The sequence below is a fragment of the Mustelus asterias genome, chromosome 2 (assembly GCF_964213995.1).
Source record: "Mustelus asterias chromosome 2, sMusAst1.hap1.1, whole genome shotgun sequence".
Taxonomy (NCBI): Eukaryota; Metazoa; Chordata; class Chondrichthyes; order Carcharhiniformes; family Triakidae; genus Mustelus; species Mustelus asterias.
The window spans coordinates 3,883,649-3,902,039 of record NC_135802.1 but is presented as its reverse complement, the minus strand read 5'-3'; positions in this window follow the sequence as shown (position 1 = coordinate 3,902,039).

Sequence of the window (18,391 nt, the reverse complement as noted above, 5' to 3'; positions counted from 1 at the left end):
GTCACGGGCTCAAGCTGAGAGGGGCGAGGTATAACTCAGACATCAGAGGGACGTTTTTTACACAGAGGGTGGTGGGGGCCTGGAATGCGCTGCCAAGTAGGGTGGTGGAGGCAGGCACGCTGACATCGTTTAAGACTTACCTGGATAGTCACATGAGCAGCCTGGGAATGGAGGGATACAAACGATTGGTCTAGTTGGACCAAGGAGCGGCACTGGCTTGGAGGGCCGAAGGGCCTGTTTCCTGTGCTGTACTGTTCTTTGTTCTTTGTTCTAGTTTGTTTAGAAATGTGGAGGGCAGTGTAATAACTTCACGGAGGTGAATGTCCCATCACCAAGTTACTTTATTCACACCATACACATCTGTACACAGCCAGCTCTCCAGTTGCTCCCTGCTGAATGCAGGCTGGGAGTCTGACACACCTGCTTTAAATAGAGAGCATGAGGCTCCCTGATTTAACCATCAATTGAGACTCACCAGGTATCTCTTTTCAAGTACCAATCAATTATACAAAATCAAATTAACGGAGAGACAACTCAAAAAGGGGCAGCTCCCCAAAAGCTCCCCAGCGGGCACAGAAGGCATCAACTGTGCCCGTGGACACTGCATGCTCCCTCTCCAGGGACACCTGGCCGTGAATACTGCCGCGGTAAAGGGGCAGACAGTCAGGATGGACGACCCCATCGATCGCCCACTGCCTGGACCTGTTGATAGCGCGCCTCGCCAGGCCCAGGAGCAGGTCCACGAGGAGGTCGTCCTCCCAACCCACCCCTCTCCGCACCAGGTGCCTGAAATAGTTGGGTGCAAAACTGGTTGGTTAAGTGGTTGGGTGCCGGATCGGTCGGGACAGGGATCGAACCCGCGACAATGGCCTTATTAGCACCGCACTCTAACCATCTGAGCTAACGGACCATTAAGACACATCAGGTAGTTCATACTCTAGCAAGCCAACCTCATTAGCCTGGGGCTGAAGTCATCACGGGCAGCGACTGAACAGAGTCACAGGAGTCAGTTTTAGAAAAGAATAGAGTCATAGAGGTTTACAGCATGGAACCAGGCCCTTTGGCCCAACCTGTCCATGCTGCCCTTTTTTTATTAACCACTTGCTGAGGGAGTGCTGCACTGTCAGAGGGTCAGTACAATTGGGACAGAGATCCAAGAATCTGTATAATGTACAGATAGTTTACGAATCCTCCCAGAGTTCTGACGGTGGTATTAAAGTCCCATGATTGAGACTTCGCTTCAGTGTTCCTGACTGGAGGTACGTTGGCATTCCCAGGTGTTTTTGGATTGTTTACATGGTGGTTTTCCATTATTTCACTTTCCGAGCTCAGCTCTGGAAGTGTTGCAGACGCAGCTGGAATGCTGGGAGTTCTGCAGTTGGCTTCTGCTTGTTCCAAACGTTGCCTCATTCAGTCCTATGACCCCGTAGACTCTCGGTTCACTGCACACTTCAGATACTTCCACGGGTAACCAGGCTTCCCGGATATTGAAGCATTGCCATGGATAGTAAATAAATCTGTTGCAGTTTTGGAAGAAGGATGCGATGGAACCTCATGAGGGTTTAAGAATCTCTTTGCGTTGGAGTGGTTGCCAACTCTAGCATGCTTTACTCATCCTCACTGCCTTGACAGGCATCTTGTTCGTTCTCTGCCCATATACCCACTCGGCCAAAGTTTGGCGAATGGAGTTTAACGTGGATAAGTGTGAGGTCATCTAAATGGGATGAAGGATTATGGAGAACAGGCAGGAAAGTGGAGTTGAGACCGAGATGAGATCAGTCATGGTTGTATTGAATGGCGGAGCCGGCTCAAGGGGCTGAATGGCCTCCTCCTGCTCCGAGTTCTTATGTTTTTATGGTAGCTGCAACTAGTGCTTGCAGGTGTGTTGATCCTGTGCACCCTTGTACTCACTGGAATTTCGAAGAATGAGAGGGGATCTCATAGAAACATATAAAATCCTGATGGGACTGGACAGGCTAGATGTGGGAAGAATGTTCCCGATGTTGGGGAAGTCCAGAACTAGGGGTCACAGTCTAAGAATAAGAGGTAAGCCATTCAGGACTGAGATGAGGAAGAACTTCTTCACTCAGAGAGTTGTGAACCTGTGGAATTCTCTACCACAGAAAGCTGTTGGGGTCAGTTCGTTAGATATGTTCAAGAGGGAGCCGGACGTGGCCCTTGCGGATAAAGGGATCAAGGGGTCTGGAGAGAAAGTGGGAGTGAGATACTGAAAGTGCATCATCAGCCATGATCACATTGAATGGTGGTGCAGGTTCGAAGGGCCGAATGGCCTCCTCCTGCCCCTATTTTCTATGTTTCTATGTCTAGCCCTTTTTTTCTAATGCCTACCTTTCTTTTCACTGCTTGTTTATCCAGTTCCTGATGGATAAATCTAAAATGCATAATTCCATCCTTTGTTTAAAAGGCCAAACACATTTGGAATCAGCTATTTGTGGCCTCCCAATTCATGCTGGGGAATTTGGTGGACATGTTGCTGATGTTCTGTCTTTTACAGAGGTGGATTTGTAACCTCTCTACTCCGTGAAAGATTAGCAATGCAAGAAGCTTTTAGTCATTCTCTTCCCACTTTATTCCTGGCTGCAGTTCAGGTTTTTCACCACACTCATCCCAGTGGTGCTGCTTCCCTGCTTCATGCATCTTTTGGCCATTTGTGTGGGAGTGATACCTGACAATGTCCCAATGACCCTGTCCAATTCCAAACCAACTGCACAACCTGATTACGTTGCTCCTTAACCACTCGTGATCCAGCAATCCCACCAATCAAGTGTCCAGCCTTCTGTAAAGTGCCATCTGTCGAATGACTCTACCTCCCAGGATTTCAATACTTCTCACAGGATGTGTGGGTTGTCTAGGCCAGCACTTATTACCCATCCCTCATTGCTCTCGAGAAGGTGGTGGTGAGCTACCTTCATGGACCACTGCAGAACATGTAGTGTAGGTACACCCACAGCGCTGTTGGGGAGGGAGTTTGATCCATCGACAGTGCAATAATCAGTGAACATTCCCACTCCTAACCTTATGACGAAGGGAAGGTCATTGTGAAGCGGCTGAAGATGGTTGTGCCGAGGACACTAACCCTGAGGGACTCCTGCACTGATGTCCTGCAGCTGAGATGACTGACCCCCAACCACACAACCATCTTACTTTGTTCTGGGTATGACTCCAACCAGCAGAGAGTTTTCCCCGATTCCCAATGATTCCAGTGTTGCTAGAGCTCCTTGATGTCACACTCAGTCGAATGTGGCCTTGATGTCAACGACAGGAACTCTCACCTCACCTCTGGCATTCAGCTCTTTGGACAAAGGCTATAAAGAGGTCAGTGCCCATAACAGCCTCTTTATTGAAGCCAATCTTATGGAACAAAATCTGTGGCTCTCCCTCTATCTCCAAATTCACGGCAAGGCTGCCACCATGTTGCATTTCTGACTCTTTCACACAAGCTCAGTAATCACACACTAAGTCATAAGAGTCCTAGAGTCACAGAGGTTTACAGCATGGAAACAGGTCCTTCGGCCCAACCTGTCCATGCCGCCCCTTTTTTTAACCCCTAAACTAATCCCAATTGCCTGCGTTTAGCCCGTATCCCTCTGTACCCATCGTACCCATGTAACTGTCTAAATGCTTTTTAAAAGACAAAATTGTACCCGCCTCTACTACTACCTCTGGCAGCTTGTTCCAGACACTCACCACCCTCTGTGTGAAAACATTGCCCCTCTGGACCGGATTAATGAATTGTGTGCAGGTTTGATTGATTTGAAGGCTACAACTAATATATATTTATTATCTACACACTCATTGCAGGATAATTCAACAAACAGGACTACTGTAGGGTTTCTGCAACCTCCATTATTCACTACAATACGTGCACTGACTGCTCATCATCTGCTGCTTTACCTCCTGGTTCCACACTGACCAATACACTTAGGACCATAGAAAATTACAGCTCAGAAACAGGCCTTTTGGCCCTTCTTGTCTGTGCCAAACCATTTTTTGCCTAGTCCCACTGACCTGCACTTGGACCATATCCCTCCACACCCCTCTCATCCATGAACCCGTCCAAGTTTTTCTTAAATGTTAAAAGTGACCCCGCATTTGCCACTTTATCCGGCAGCTCATTCCACACTCCCACCACTCTCTGCGTGAAGAAGCCCCCCCTAATATTCCCTTTAAACTTTTCTCCTTTCACCCTTAACCCATGCCCTCTGGTTTTTTTCTCTCCTAGCCTCAGCGGAAAAAGCCTGCTTGCATTCACTCTATCTATACCCATCAAAATCTTATACACCTCTATCAAATCTCCCCTCAATCTTCTACGCTCCAGGGAATAAAGTCCCAACCTATTCAATCTCTCTCTGTAACTCAGCTTCTCAAGTCCCGGCAACATCCTTGTGAACCTTCTCTGCACTCTTTCAACCTTATTTACATCCTTCCTGTAACTAGGTGACCAAAACTGGACACAATACTCTAAATTTGGCCTCACCAATGCCTTATATAACCTTACGGGGGTGTTATGGTAAGGTTTTCTATGATTTCTTACCATAACACTCCATAACGCTCTGCCTGCTGAGCGCTCAGTGTGTGGGGGAGCTTGAGGGCCAGGGCTATCTCTGCTTTGGGGTCCCAGATCCCACAACCCGTGAATCTGATGCCCCCCGATACGGAACTGGATCCGTCTACGTATATCTCCCTACCCGTGGGATGCAGCCCTGCCCGAAAACCCTTGGTGGGTGTGGGGGTAGGGCCTGGGTGGGATTGTGGTCGGTGCAGACTCGATGGGCCGAATGGCCTCCTTCTGCACTGTAGGGTTTCTATGATTTCTTACCATAACACTCCAACTTTTATATTTGATACTCCGATTTATAAAGGCCAATGTACCAAAGACACTCTTTACGACCCCATCCACCTGTGACGTCACTTTTAGGGAATTCTGTACCTGTATTCCCAGATCCCTCTGTTCAACTGCACTCTTCAGAGTCCTACCATTTATCCTGTACGTTCTACTTTGGTTTGTCCTTCCAAAGTGCAATATCTCACACTTGTCTGCGTTAAATTCCATTTGCCATTTTTCAGCCCATTTTTCTAGTTGGTCCAAATCCCTCTGCAAGCTTTGAAAACCTTCCTCACTGTCCACTACACCTCCAATCTTTGTATCATCAGCAAACTTGCTGATCCAATTGACCACATTATCATCCAGATCATTGATATAGATGACAAACAACAATGAACCCAACACCGATCCCTGCGGCACACCACTAGTCACAGGCCTCCACTCAGAGAAGCAATTCTCCACAACCACTCTCTGGCTTCTTCCATTGAGCCAGTGTCTAATCCAATTTACTACCTCCCCATGTATACCCAGCGACTGAACCTTCCTAACTAACCTCCCATGAGGGACCTTGTCAAAGGCCTTGCTGAAATCCAGGTAGACAACATCCACCGCCTTCCCTTCATCCACTTTACTGGTAACCTCCTTGAAAAACTCTAATAGATTGGTCAAACATGACCTACCACGCACGAAGCCATGTTGACTCTCCCTAATAAGTCCCTGTCTATCCAAATATTTGTAGATCCTATCCCTTATCACACCTTCCAATAACTTGCCCACCACCGACGTCAAACTTACTGGCCGATAATTTCCCGGATTTTTTTTGGAACCTTTTTTAAACAACGGAACAACATGAGCCACCCTCCAATCATCCGGCACCTCCCCCGTGAATACTGACATTTTAAATATGTCTGCCAGGCCCCCTGCAAGTTCAACACTTCATTTATATATCCTCTTAAAGTGATACCACGGCACCAATACCCAGCAACCTTCTGAGGTTAAGCAGTTTGGCAGGGTGAGGATCAGGATTTACGCCAGATGTGATGCTACTCAAGGGTGAACAGCCTGTTTAGGGGGAACATGGGAAGGCTGAAGTGCAGGAGCTGGGTAGTGGATTGTTGGGGATAGAGGAGCAGGGGGGAGGAACTGAGGAGATAGGAATTGAACCAATGCCAACAAGCCTTAGCATTGGAGAGGGAGGAAGAGGAGACAGTCGATTATTTGTTGAAAGAAAGTTGTCTTCTTCACCTGACGGCCGTACCTCCTGTTACAGGTGAGGACAATACAATCAAGGTGTGGCGTGTTTTCCCGTACGCCCTGGAATCGCTCAGCCTCTTAATGAATTTGTACAGTGCCCATGCTGCCACCCACCTGTGCATAATGAAGCACCTGTGTGTGGTGGCATTGCAGAATTTTAGCTCTGCTGTCCATACCATCGTCCTGTACGACCTGAGGAAGAGAATTCGCAAAGACCATCATCCCGACAATGACCACAAGAATGAAATTAACGGTAAGAAATACACATTTAAAATACACATCAAACACTCCCAGGACAGGGACAGCACGGGGTTAGATACAGAGTAAAGCTCCCTCTACACTGTCCCCATCAAACACTCCCAGGACAGGTACAGCACGGGGTTAGATACAGAGTAAAGCTCCCTCTACACTGTCCCCATCAAACACTCCCAGGACAGGTACAGCACGGGGTTAGATACAGAGTAAAGCTCCCTCTACACTGTCCCCCATCAAACACTCCCAGGACAGGGACAGCACGGGGTTAGATACAGAGTAAAGCTCCCTCTACACTGTCCCCATCAAACACTCCCAGGACAGGTACAGCACGGGGTTAGATACAGAGTAAAGCTCCCTCTACACTGTCCCCCATCAAACACTCCCAGGACAGGTACAGCACGGGGTTAGATACAGAGTAAAGCTCCCTCTACACTGTCCCCATCAAACACTCCCAGGACAGGTACAGCACGGGGTTAGATACAGAGTAAAGCTCCCTCTACACTGTCCCCATCAAACACTCCCAGGACAGGTACAGCACGGGGTTAGATACAGAGTAAAGCTCCCTCTACACTGTCCCCATCAAACAATCCCAGGACAGGTACAGCACGGGGTTAGATACAGAGTAAAGCTCCCTCTACACTGTCCCCCATCAAACACTCCCAGGACAGGTACAGCACGGGGTTAGATACAGAGTAAAGCTCCCTCTACACTGTCCCCCATCAAACACTCCCAGAACAGGTACAGCACGGGGTTAGATACAGGGTAAAGCTCCCTCTACACTGTCCCCATCAAACACTCCCAGGACAGGTACAGCACGGGGTTAGATACAGAGTAAAGCTCCCTCTACACTGTCCCCATCAAACACTCCCAGGACAGGTACAGCACGGGGTTAGATACAGAGTAAAGCTCCCTCTACGCTGTCCCCATTAACACTCCCAGGACAGGTACAGCACGGGGTTAGATACAGGGTAAAGCTCCCTCTACACTGTCCCCATCAAACACTCCCAGGACAGGTACAGCACGGGGTTAGATACAGAGTAAAGCTCCCTCTACACTGTCCCCCATCAAACATTCCCAGGACAGGTACAGCACGGGGTTAGATACAGAGTAAAGCTCCCTCTACACTGTCCCCATCAAACACTCCCAGGACAGGTACAGCATGGGGTTAGATACAGAGTAAAGCTCCCTCTACACTGTCCCCCATCAAACACTCCCAGGACAGGGACAGCACGGGGTGAGATACAGAGTAAAGCTCCCTCTACACTGTCCCCATCAAACACTGTAAGAAGTCTCACAACACCAGGTTAAAGTCCAACAGGTTTATTTGGGAGCAAATACCATAAGCTTTCGGAGCCGAGCTCCTTCGTCAGATGGAGTGGTCTCTGTTCTCAAACAGGGCACAGACACAGAAATCAAATTACAGAATACTGATTAGAATGCAAATCTCTACAGCCAGCCAGGTCTTAAATGTACAGACAATGTGGGTGGAGGGAGCATTCAACACAGGTTAAAGAGATGTGTATTGTCTCCAGACAGTACAGCTTGTGAAATTGTGCAAGTCCAGGAGGCAAGCTGTGGGGGTTACTGATAATGTGACATATTTACCCACTAATCCCTCTAACCTACGCATCTCAGGACACTAAGGGCAATTTTAGCATGGCCAATCAACCTAACCCACACATCTTTGGACTGTGGGAGGAAACTGGAGCACCCGGAGGAAACCCACGCAGACACGAGGAGAATGTGCAAACTCCACACAGACAGTGACCCAAGCCGGGAATCGAACCCAGGTCCCTGGAGCTGTGAAGCAGCAGTGCTAACTACTGTGCTACCGTGCCGTCCCAGTCTCCACCACACTCTCAGACAGTGCATTCCCGAGCCTAACCACTCGCTGTGTGAATCTGTCTCCACCACACTCTCAGACAGTGCATTCCCGAGCCTAACCACTCGCTGTGTGAATCTGTCTCCACCACACACTCAGACAGTGCATTCCAGATCCTAACCACTCACTGTGTGAATTTGTCTCCACCACACTCTCAGACAGTGCATTCCCGAGCCTAACCACTCGCTGTGTGAATCTGTCTCCACCACACTCTCAGACAGTACATTCCAGATCCTAACCACTCGCTCTGTGACTCTGTCTCCACCACACTCTCAGACAGTACATTCTAGATCCTAACCACTTGCTGTGTGACAGTGTGTTTTCTGATAATGTCATTGCCATGTTTGCCATGTACCTGGACCTTGTGTCCTCTAGGTCTCATTCCGTTCACCGATAGGAACAGCTACTGTGACTGAGGAATGTGACAATCGCCTCCGGCCTTGCCAGACCTCTGGCGGTGAGTGACTGGGAGGTGCTAAGGTCAGGCGGGTGTGGTGCTTAGATATTACCATCTGGTCACCCTGGTGTGGTGACCAGCCTGATGGGTCAGTCCGCCGGCACCAAATGGGTGGGACATGGGTCGATGCCTCCTGTGAATGTCACAGATACCCTGGGGATACCTCGCCTCTCGCCACCCTCTAGCCTCCCAATCCTAACCTGCTGTCACCCCTTTGTTTCCCCTCCAGGACTGTGCACGAGTCCAGAGCTGAAGATATTTGCCTCCAGCAGCAGAGATGGGATTCTGAAAATCTGGGACCAGGAGAACCAGTTGTTGAGGTGAAATGTGGGCGGTGGGACCATACTGTATGTGGGAAATGTGTAGGAATGTTGTCGTGGGCTACAGTACTGTGTCGGGGAGGCAGGGACTCAAACACTTTGCTTATTAAATATACTCAGGGTAACACTGTCACAGTGTTGTTACAGCACAGAAAGAGGCCACTCAGCCCATCATGTCTGCACCGGCTCTCCGAGTGAGCAATTTACTTTGTGTCATTCTCCTGCCCTCTGAACATAACAATGCTTATTGTTCCTGTTCAGATAACTGTCTCATTCCCTTTTGAATATCTCAATTGAATCTGTCTCCACCACACTCTCAGACAGTACATTCCAGATCCTCACCACTCACTGTGTGAATCTGTCTCCACCACACTCTCAGACAGTACATTCCAGATCCTAACCACTCACTGTGTGAATCTGTCTCCACCACACTCTCAGACAGTGCATTCCAGATCCTAACCACTTGCTGTGTGAATCTGTCTCCACCACACTCTCAGACAGTACATTCCAGATCCTAACCAATCGCTGTGTGAATCTGTCTCCACCACACACTCAGACAGTACATTCCAGATCCTAACCAATCGCTGTGTGAATCTGTCTCCACCACACACTCAGACAGTGCATTCCAGATCCTAACCACTCGCTGTGTGAATCTGTCTCCACCACACTCTCAGACAGTGCATTCCAGATCCTGGCCACTCACTGGGTGAGAATGTTTCTCCCCATGTCAGTTTTGCTTCTTTTGCTAATTATTTTAAGTCATACTCGATCCTTTCACCAATGGGAACAGTTTCTCCCAGTCTCTCTGCCCCATAACCCATTTGATTTTGGACACCTCGATCACACCTTCTTTCCACCTTCTGGAACGAAAGCAATCTCGAATTCTCCAGTCTAACCACGTCACTGAAGTTCTGCATCCTTAGGACCGCTTTCCTGATTTTCTTTCTGGACTCTCTCCAATGTTTTCACATTCTTCATTTTGTGCAATGAAATTAGCTGAGAGTGGGACGTTAGTCTGAATGGCCTGTGTCTGTGCTGTATATACTGTGTTATTCTATATAAACTAGACTGTTTCTTGCTGAACTAATTCTATAGGCAGCCTCATTCAAAGAACAATGAAAATTACAGCACAGGAACAGGCCCTTCAGCCCTCCAGGCCTGCACCGACCATGCTGCCCCACTGAACTAACGTTTAAAGTTTAAAGTTTTAAGTTTTATTTATTAGTCCCAAGTAAGGCTTACATTAACACTGCAATGAAGTTACTGTGAAATTCCCCTAATCACCACACTCTGGTGCCTGTTCTGGTCAATGCCCCTAACCAGCACGTCTTTCAGACTGTGGGAGGAAACCGGATCACCCGGAGGAAACCCACGCAGACACGGGGAGAACGTGCAAACCACACAGAGAGTGACCCAAGCCGAGAATCGAACCCAGATCCCTGGCGCTGTGAAGCAGCAGTGCTAATCACTGTGCTACCGTGCCGTTCCCTAAAACTAAAACTCCCTACCCTTCCGGGAACCATATCCCTCCATTCCCACCCTATTCATGTATTTGTCCAGACGCCCCTTAAAAAGTCACTATTTTATCTGCTTCCACTGCCTCCCTCGGCACCCTCTGTGTAAAAACTTTGCCTTGTACATCTCCTTTAAACCTTGTCCCTCGCATCTTAAACCTGTACCCCCTAGTAATTGACTCTTCCACCCTGGGAAAAAGCTTCTGACTATCCACTCTGTCCATGCCTCTCATAATCTTGTAGACTTCTATCAGGTCGCCCCCTCAACCTCTGTCTTTCCAGTGAGAACAAACCAAGTTTCTCCAACCTCTCCTCATAGCTAATGCCCTCCATACCAGGCAACATCCTGGTAAATCTTTTCTGTACCCTCTCCAAAGCCTCCACATCCTTCTGGTAGCGTGGCAACCAGAATTGAACACTATATTCCAAGTGCAGCCTCACTAAGGTTCTATAAAGCTGCAACATGACTTGCCAATAACCTCATACCTATTTTTGGTATCCTCTCCTATCAGCATGCTACAAGATGTTTCAGACCAGTTATCTCTATTCTGACGGTCATGGTCCAGAGAGTTAACAAGCTGGGTTTAACTGATAACCAGGCGTAGTAAGATGTAAACACAAACAGATTTTTTCTCACTATTCCTCAAACAGTAGCAGCAGAGTTTATGGCCGGGTTGCTGGTTTATTAAAGAGTCAGTAATCAGGAGACACTAACGTGGAGTTTTAAAGGACTTTCAGTGTGAACAGTGTTGTCCAAAGATAACAGAGAACGAGGCTATTCAGCCCATCGTGTCTGTGCTTGCTCTTTGGAAGAGTTATCCAATTAGTGCCAGTGAGAGGAGATCTCATAGAAACTTATACAATTCTAACAGGGTGAGACAGGGTAGATTCAGAAAGAATGTTCCCGATGGTGGGGGAGTCCAGAACTAGGGGTCATAGTTTGAGGATAAGGGGTAAACCTTTTAGAACTGAGGTGAGGAGAAATTTCTTCACCCGGAGGGTGGTGAATGTGTGGAATTCACTACCACAGAATGAAGTTGAGGCCAAAATGTTGTGTGATTTCAAGAAGAAATTAGATATAGCTCTTGGGGCCAAAGGGATCAGGGGATATGGGGGGGGGGGATCAGGATAGTGAATTCGATGATCAGCCACGATCAAAATGAATGGCGGAGCAGGCTGGAAGGGCCGAGTGGCCTCCTCCTGCTTCTAGTTTCTATGTTTCTATGTCTTCCCCCAGAGCCCTGCACGTTACACGATTGGAATACTGTGTACAGTTCTGGTCACCCTATTATAGAAAGGATATTATTAAGCTAGAAAGAGTGCAGAAAAGATTCACTAGGAGGCTACCGGGACTTGATGGATTGAGTTATAAGGAGAGGCTGGATAGACTGGGACTTTTTTCTCTGGAGCGTAGGAGACTGAGGGGTGATCTTATAGAGGTCTATAAAATAATGAGGGGCATAGATCAGCGAGATAGTCAATATCTTTTCCCAAAGGTAGGGGAGTCTAAAACTAGAGGGCAAAGGTTTAAGGTGAGAGGGGAGAGATACAAAAGTGTCCAGAGGGGCAATTTTTTCACACAGAGGGTGGTGAGTGTCTGGAACAAGCTGCCAGAGGCAGTAGTAGAGGCGGGTACAATTTTGTCTTTTCAAAAGCATTTAGACAGTTACATGGGTACGAAGGGTATAGAGGGATATGGGCCAAATGCGGGCAATTGGGATTAGCTTAGGGGTTTAAAAAAAAAAGGGCGGCATGGACAAGTTGGGCCGAAGGGCCTGTTTCCATGCTGTAAACCTCTGTGACTCTAAGTAGTTATCAAGTCTCCCCCGCCCCGTCCCTCTCCCCCTGAACGCTGTTTATTGAATCTGCTTCCAGCACTCTTTCAGGCAATGCCTTCCAGATAACAGTAATTGAAAATCTAGTTTCCATATCTCCCCCCTGGCTTTTATCAATTACCCCAAGTCTGTGACCGCCCCCTCCCCATCCCCCCACTCTCTGTTACCAACAAGTCATGATGTGGAGATGCCGGCGTTGGACTGGGGTGAACACAGTAAGAGTTTTAATAACACCAGGTTAAAGTCCAACAGGTTTATTTGGTAGCAAATGCCATTAGCTTTCGGAGCGCTGCTCCTTCGTCTGATGGAGTGGAAATCTGCTCTCAAACAGGGCACACAGAGACACAAAATCAAGTTACAGAATACTGATTAGAATGCGATTCTCTACAGCCAACCAGGTCTTAAAGATCCAGACAATGTGAGTGGAGGGAGCATTAAGCACAGGTTAAAGAGATGTGTATTGTCTCCAGACAGGACAGCCCAACAAGCCTGCCAGTGAAACAGTGTCTCCTAATTTACTCGAAGCGAGTCAGGAAGGCTGGTTGGCTGGTTGGCCCTCATTAATAGAGATGTATCCAGTGGAACATTTTCTCAATCACGGGTTAGGGTCCAGCTGGGGAATTGTTTTCAGTTCTGGGCTCTACACTTTAGGGATGATGCCCAGCCCTTGGAGAGAACACGGAGATTTACTCGGATGGTCCCAGGTAAGAGGGATTGCAGTGAAAGTGGAAAGGCTGGGGGAGCTGGGATCATTCTCCTTACTGCAGAGCAGAGTTAATAGACGCACTTTCATTTTTTAATTCATTTACGGGCTGTGGGTGGTGCTGGCTCGACCAGCATTTATTACCCATCCCTAATTGCCCCTTCAGAAGGTGCTGGTGAGCTCCTTCTTGAGCCGCTGCAGTCCCTGAGCTGTAGGTACTCCCACAGTGCTGTTAGGGAGGGAGTTCCAGGATTTTGACCCAGTGACAGTGAAGGAACGGGTGATATATTTCCAAGTCAGGATAGTGAGTGACTCGGAGGGGAATCTCCAGGTGGGGGTGTTCCCAGGTAACCCATAAAATCATAGAATCCCTACAGTGCACAAGGAGGCCATTCAGCCCATCGAGTCTGCACCAACCACAATCCCACCCAGGCCCTATCCCCATAATCCCATGCATCCCCTGACACTAAGGGGCAATTTAGCACAGCCAAAGCACCTAACCTGCACATCTTTGGACTGTGGGAGGAAACCAGAGCACCCGGAGGAAACCCACGCAGACACGGGGAGAACGTGCAGACTCCACACAGACAGTGACCCAAGCCGGGAATCAAACCCGGGTTCCTGGTGCTGTGAGGCAGCAGTGCTAACCACTGTGCCACTGTGCTGCCCCTTGCTGCCCTTGTCCTTCTAGATGGAAGTGGCCGTGGGTTTGGAAGGTGCTGTCGAAGGAGCCTTGGTGAGTTGCTGCAGTGCATCTTGTAGATAGTACACACGGCTGTCATTAATTATTAACCATTTGTATTAATGTTAATTTTAACATCACTAGTTACAGCGGTTTAAAAGTTCAACTGAGTTTATTCATTTATATCTGGCTGATGTGGATGGATTGCAAAGTTAGATGTAGGTATTTAAAACCTAACTACTGTTGCGTTTACCTTTTGTGTGCCTAAGTCCCTCTGATTCTCTCTGAAGGTTGTACAGGAAGATGTTTCCTGGAAGCGAAATTTGGACATGTTTTTTCTCCCGACAAGACCTCGCTTTCCTCCTTCACACACCCCACATCTCTGATCACACCAAACCCCCCTCCTCCCGTGTCCCTGTGAGAGGGAAACTGGGAAAAACTAGGAAAATCATCCCTCACGTTCCCTGATCATTCTTGGTTCATGGTAAAAATACATTAACACCAATATCCTGATCCTCTGGCCAGTGCTGGTGAATTACATTACCCAAACACACAGGGTGGGGGCTGCAGGAGGCATGGGGTAAACTGGAATCAACTGTGTCTTCCTGTTCCTGTCACAGAGTTGTACACTTAGCGAATTGATTGTGGCAATGATCAGTGTGTATAGGAGGCAGCGGGGGAGTCTGGCATTGAGAATCATAGAATCTTACAGTGCAAAAGGAGGCCATTCGGCCCATCGAGTCTGCACCGACCATAATCCCACCCAGGCCCTATCCCCATAACCCCACATATTTACCCTGCTAATCCCCCTGACACTAAGGGGCAATTTACAATGGCCAATCAACTTAACCCGCACACCTTTGGACTGTGGGAGGAAACCGGAGCACCCGGAGGAAACCCACACAGACACGGGGAGAACGTGCAGACTCCGCACAGACAGTGACCCGAGCTGGGAATCGATCCTGGGTCCCTGCCGCTGTGAGGCAGCAGTGCTATCAGAGAGGCGGGGGGGGGGGGGAGACAGGTAACTGTACCCTAGAAATAAGATCCACGATGTAGGAGGGGTGGAGTGAAGAGGGTTCACCTGCAGCACGAGGCAACCCCCATCACAATATAGACTCAGATCTTTCTCCAATCACCTCTTCCCCTTTTCAAACCGCACTTGTTGGTCTCTGAGTGATTTGTGCGTGAGGGTTGGAATCCACAGATCCTCTTATATTTAAACCATCGACTCCTCTCTCTGCGTCTTTCACAGAATCATCCACCTGAAAGCCGTAGCTAAAAGCATCTCATTCTGCAACGATGTCGGGAACCTGCTGTTGGGAATTGAGCACAACTTGTATCACATGAACAGCGCAGAATACCTGACCCAGCAGCATCTCCTCCGGGTATGAGTGCTGCACCGAGTGTGTGTAAATGTGTGATGTGGCGTGTGCGCGTATTTTGCGATGGATAAGTGCTGAGCTGCCCAAAACCCCAAATGGGAAACTCAAAATAGCTGCCAGAACGGTTTTGCAATTTGTGTATTATGAGGAGGTTTTCTGAAATCGGGGTAACTCGTTGTGAAGATTTAATATTAAATTTAAACATTTATTAAAATAAAGAAACAAAAAAAACCACACTTAAATCACAGGAATGTCTTTACACCTTTGGACGGCACGCTGGCACAGTGGTTAGCACTGCTGCCTCATCGCCAGGAACCGCGGCTCAAATCCCGGCTTGGATCACTGTCTGTGTGTTCTCCCTGTGTCTCTGTTGAGATTTTGCCGGCCACCACACACACATACTGTCTGTTTTGTGCCTTTGATCTTACCATCTATTGTTTCTTACCACCCTTTAGACATTCCCAATCAAACACTGTCAGGACAGGTACAACACAGGGTTAGATACAGAGTAAAGCTCCCTCTACACTGTCCCAATCAAACACTGTCAGGACAGGTATAACACAGGGTTAGATACAGAGTAAAGCTCCCTCTACACTGTCCCCATCAAACACTCCCAGGACAGGGACAGCACGGGGTTAGATACAGAGTAAAGCTCTCTCTACACTGTCCCCATCAAACACTCCCAGGACAGGTAGAGCACGGGGTTAGATACAGAGTAAAGCTCCCTCTACACTGTCCCCATCAAACACTCCCAGGACAGGTACAGCACGGGGTTAGATACAGAGTAAAGCTCTCTCTACACTGTCCCCCATCAAACACTCCCAGGACAGGTACAGCACGGTGTTAGATATAGAGTAAAGCTCCCTCTACACTGTCCCCATCAAACACTCCCACGACAGGTACAGCACGGGGTTAGATGCAGAGTAAAGCTCCCTCTACACTGTCCCCATCAAACACTCCCAGGACAGGTACAGCACGGGGTTAGATACAGAGTAAAGCTCCCTCTACACGGTCCCCCATCAAACACTCCCAGGACAGGTACAGCACGGGGTTAGATACAGAGTAAAGCTCCCTCTACACTGTCCCCCATCAAACACTCCCAGGACAGGTACAGCACGGGGTTAGATACAGAGTGAAGCTCCCTCTACACTGTCCCCCATCAAACACTCCCAGGACAGGGACAGCACGGGGTTAGATACAGAGTGAAGCTCCCTCTACACTGTCCCCATCAAACACTCCCAGGACAGGTACAGCACGGGGTTAGATACAGAGTAATGCTCCCTCTACACTGTCCCCATCAAACACTCCCAGGACAGGTACAGCACGGGGTTAGATACAGAGTAATGCTCCCTCTACACTGTCCCCATCAAACACTCCCAGGACAGGTACAGCATGGGGTTAGATACAGAGTAAAGCTCCCTCTACACTGTCCCCATCAAACACTCCCAGGACAGGTACAGCACAGGGTTCGATACGCTCTCTGAGCCCTGGTGTCGTGTTGCTCATGATTCTTTCCTTTCTGGTTAGATAGCATGTCGGGATGTTAGTGACCCGGTGACTGATAGGACCATTCCCATTTCCACCACTGTTCTCGATTCGCTATCAGCTGAAGATTCTCAGCGTTTGGGAGGAGCACGTGCATTCAACAGGTAGGAAGAGGAATGTGATTGACAGGAGATTGAGCAGGAGCAGCAGACTGGCTGAATGCTGCCGGGCAACTAGTCTCGTATTTATGTTACTGGTCCCGTAACCCGGATGCGAGCGAATGATAATCCAGAGAATTGAAATCTCTCTTTTCTGGCCAGTTTATTGTAACTGCACCCATCCAGGGAAGTGGGGAGTATTCCATCACACTGCTGACTTGTGCCTTGTAGATGGTGGACAGGATTTGGGGAGTCAGGAGGTGAGTTACTCACTGCAGGATTCCCAGCCTCTAACCTGCTCTGGTGGTCACAGTATTTACACTGCTGGTCCAATTCAGTTCCTGGTCAATGGTAGCTCCCGGGGGGATTCAATGATGGTTTCACCATTGAATGTCAAGGGACGGTGGTTAGAGTGTCTCTTATTGGTGATGGTCATTGCCTGGCATTTGTGTGGCGTGAATGTTACTGCCACTTGTCAGCCCGAGCCTGGATATTGTCCAGATCTTGTTGCATTTCCATATGGACTGCTTCAGTATCTGAGCAGTTGTGAATGATACTGAACATTGTGCAATCATCGGCGAACATCCCCACTCCTGACCTTATGATGGCAGGAAGGTCATTGATGAAGCAGCTGAAGATGGTTGGGCCGAGAACACTCACCCTGAGGAACTCCTGCAGTGATGTCCTGGAGCCGAGATGACTGACCTCCAACCACCACAGCCATCTTCCTTTGTGCCGGGTCTGACTCCAGTCAGTGAAGTGTTTTCCCCCTGATTCCCACTGACTCCAGTCAACCTGGTGTTGTGAGACTTCTTACTGTGTTTACCCCAGTCCAACGCCGGCATCTCCACATCCAGTCAATACTGACAGATGGGTTTTTCCGACAATCAAGAATAGTTTCATGATCATCAGTAGATTCTTAATTCCAGATTTTTTAAAATCGAATTCACATCCCAACAGCTACCGTGGCGGGATTCGAACCCGGGTCCCCAGAACATGCGCTGAGTTTCTGGATGAATAGTCCAACAATAATACCACTAGGCCATCGCCTCCCAGTGTTATCGTCCTTCAGCTGATGGCCAGAAAGCTCACTCCATTTGAGACATCTGAGGTTTTAATCATATTTCTGTAGTTTTTCTGTGTTTAATTGTATTTCTGTGTCCTGGTCTTAGCCTAGAACACCCTGTGGAAGTGTCTCATGAGCCAGATGAAGAATCAATGAAAAAACAGGAACAATTAAAGGAGGTAATTATAAGGAATGTCCGTCAATCCACGTTGGGCGGCATGGTGGCACAGTGGTTAGCACTGCTGCCTCACAGCGCCGGGGACCCAGGTTCAATTCCAGCCTCGGGTCACTGTCTGTGCGGAGTTTGCACATTCTCCCCGTGTCAGTATGGGTTTCCTCCGGGTGCTCCGGTTTACTCCCACAGTCTGAAGATGTGTGGGTTAGGTGGATTGGCCATGCTAAATTCTGTCTCGGTGTCACAAGATGTGTAGGTTAGGGGGGGATTTGTGGGGTAAATACCTGGGGTTACAGGGATAGGGCCTGAGTAAGATGCTCTGTCGGAGAGTCAGTGCAGACTCGATGGGCTGAATAGCCTCTTTCTGCACTGTA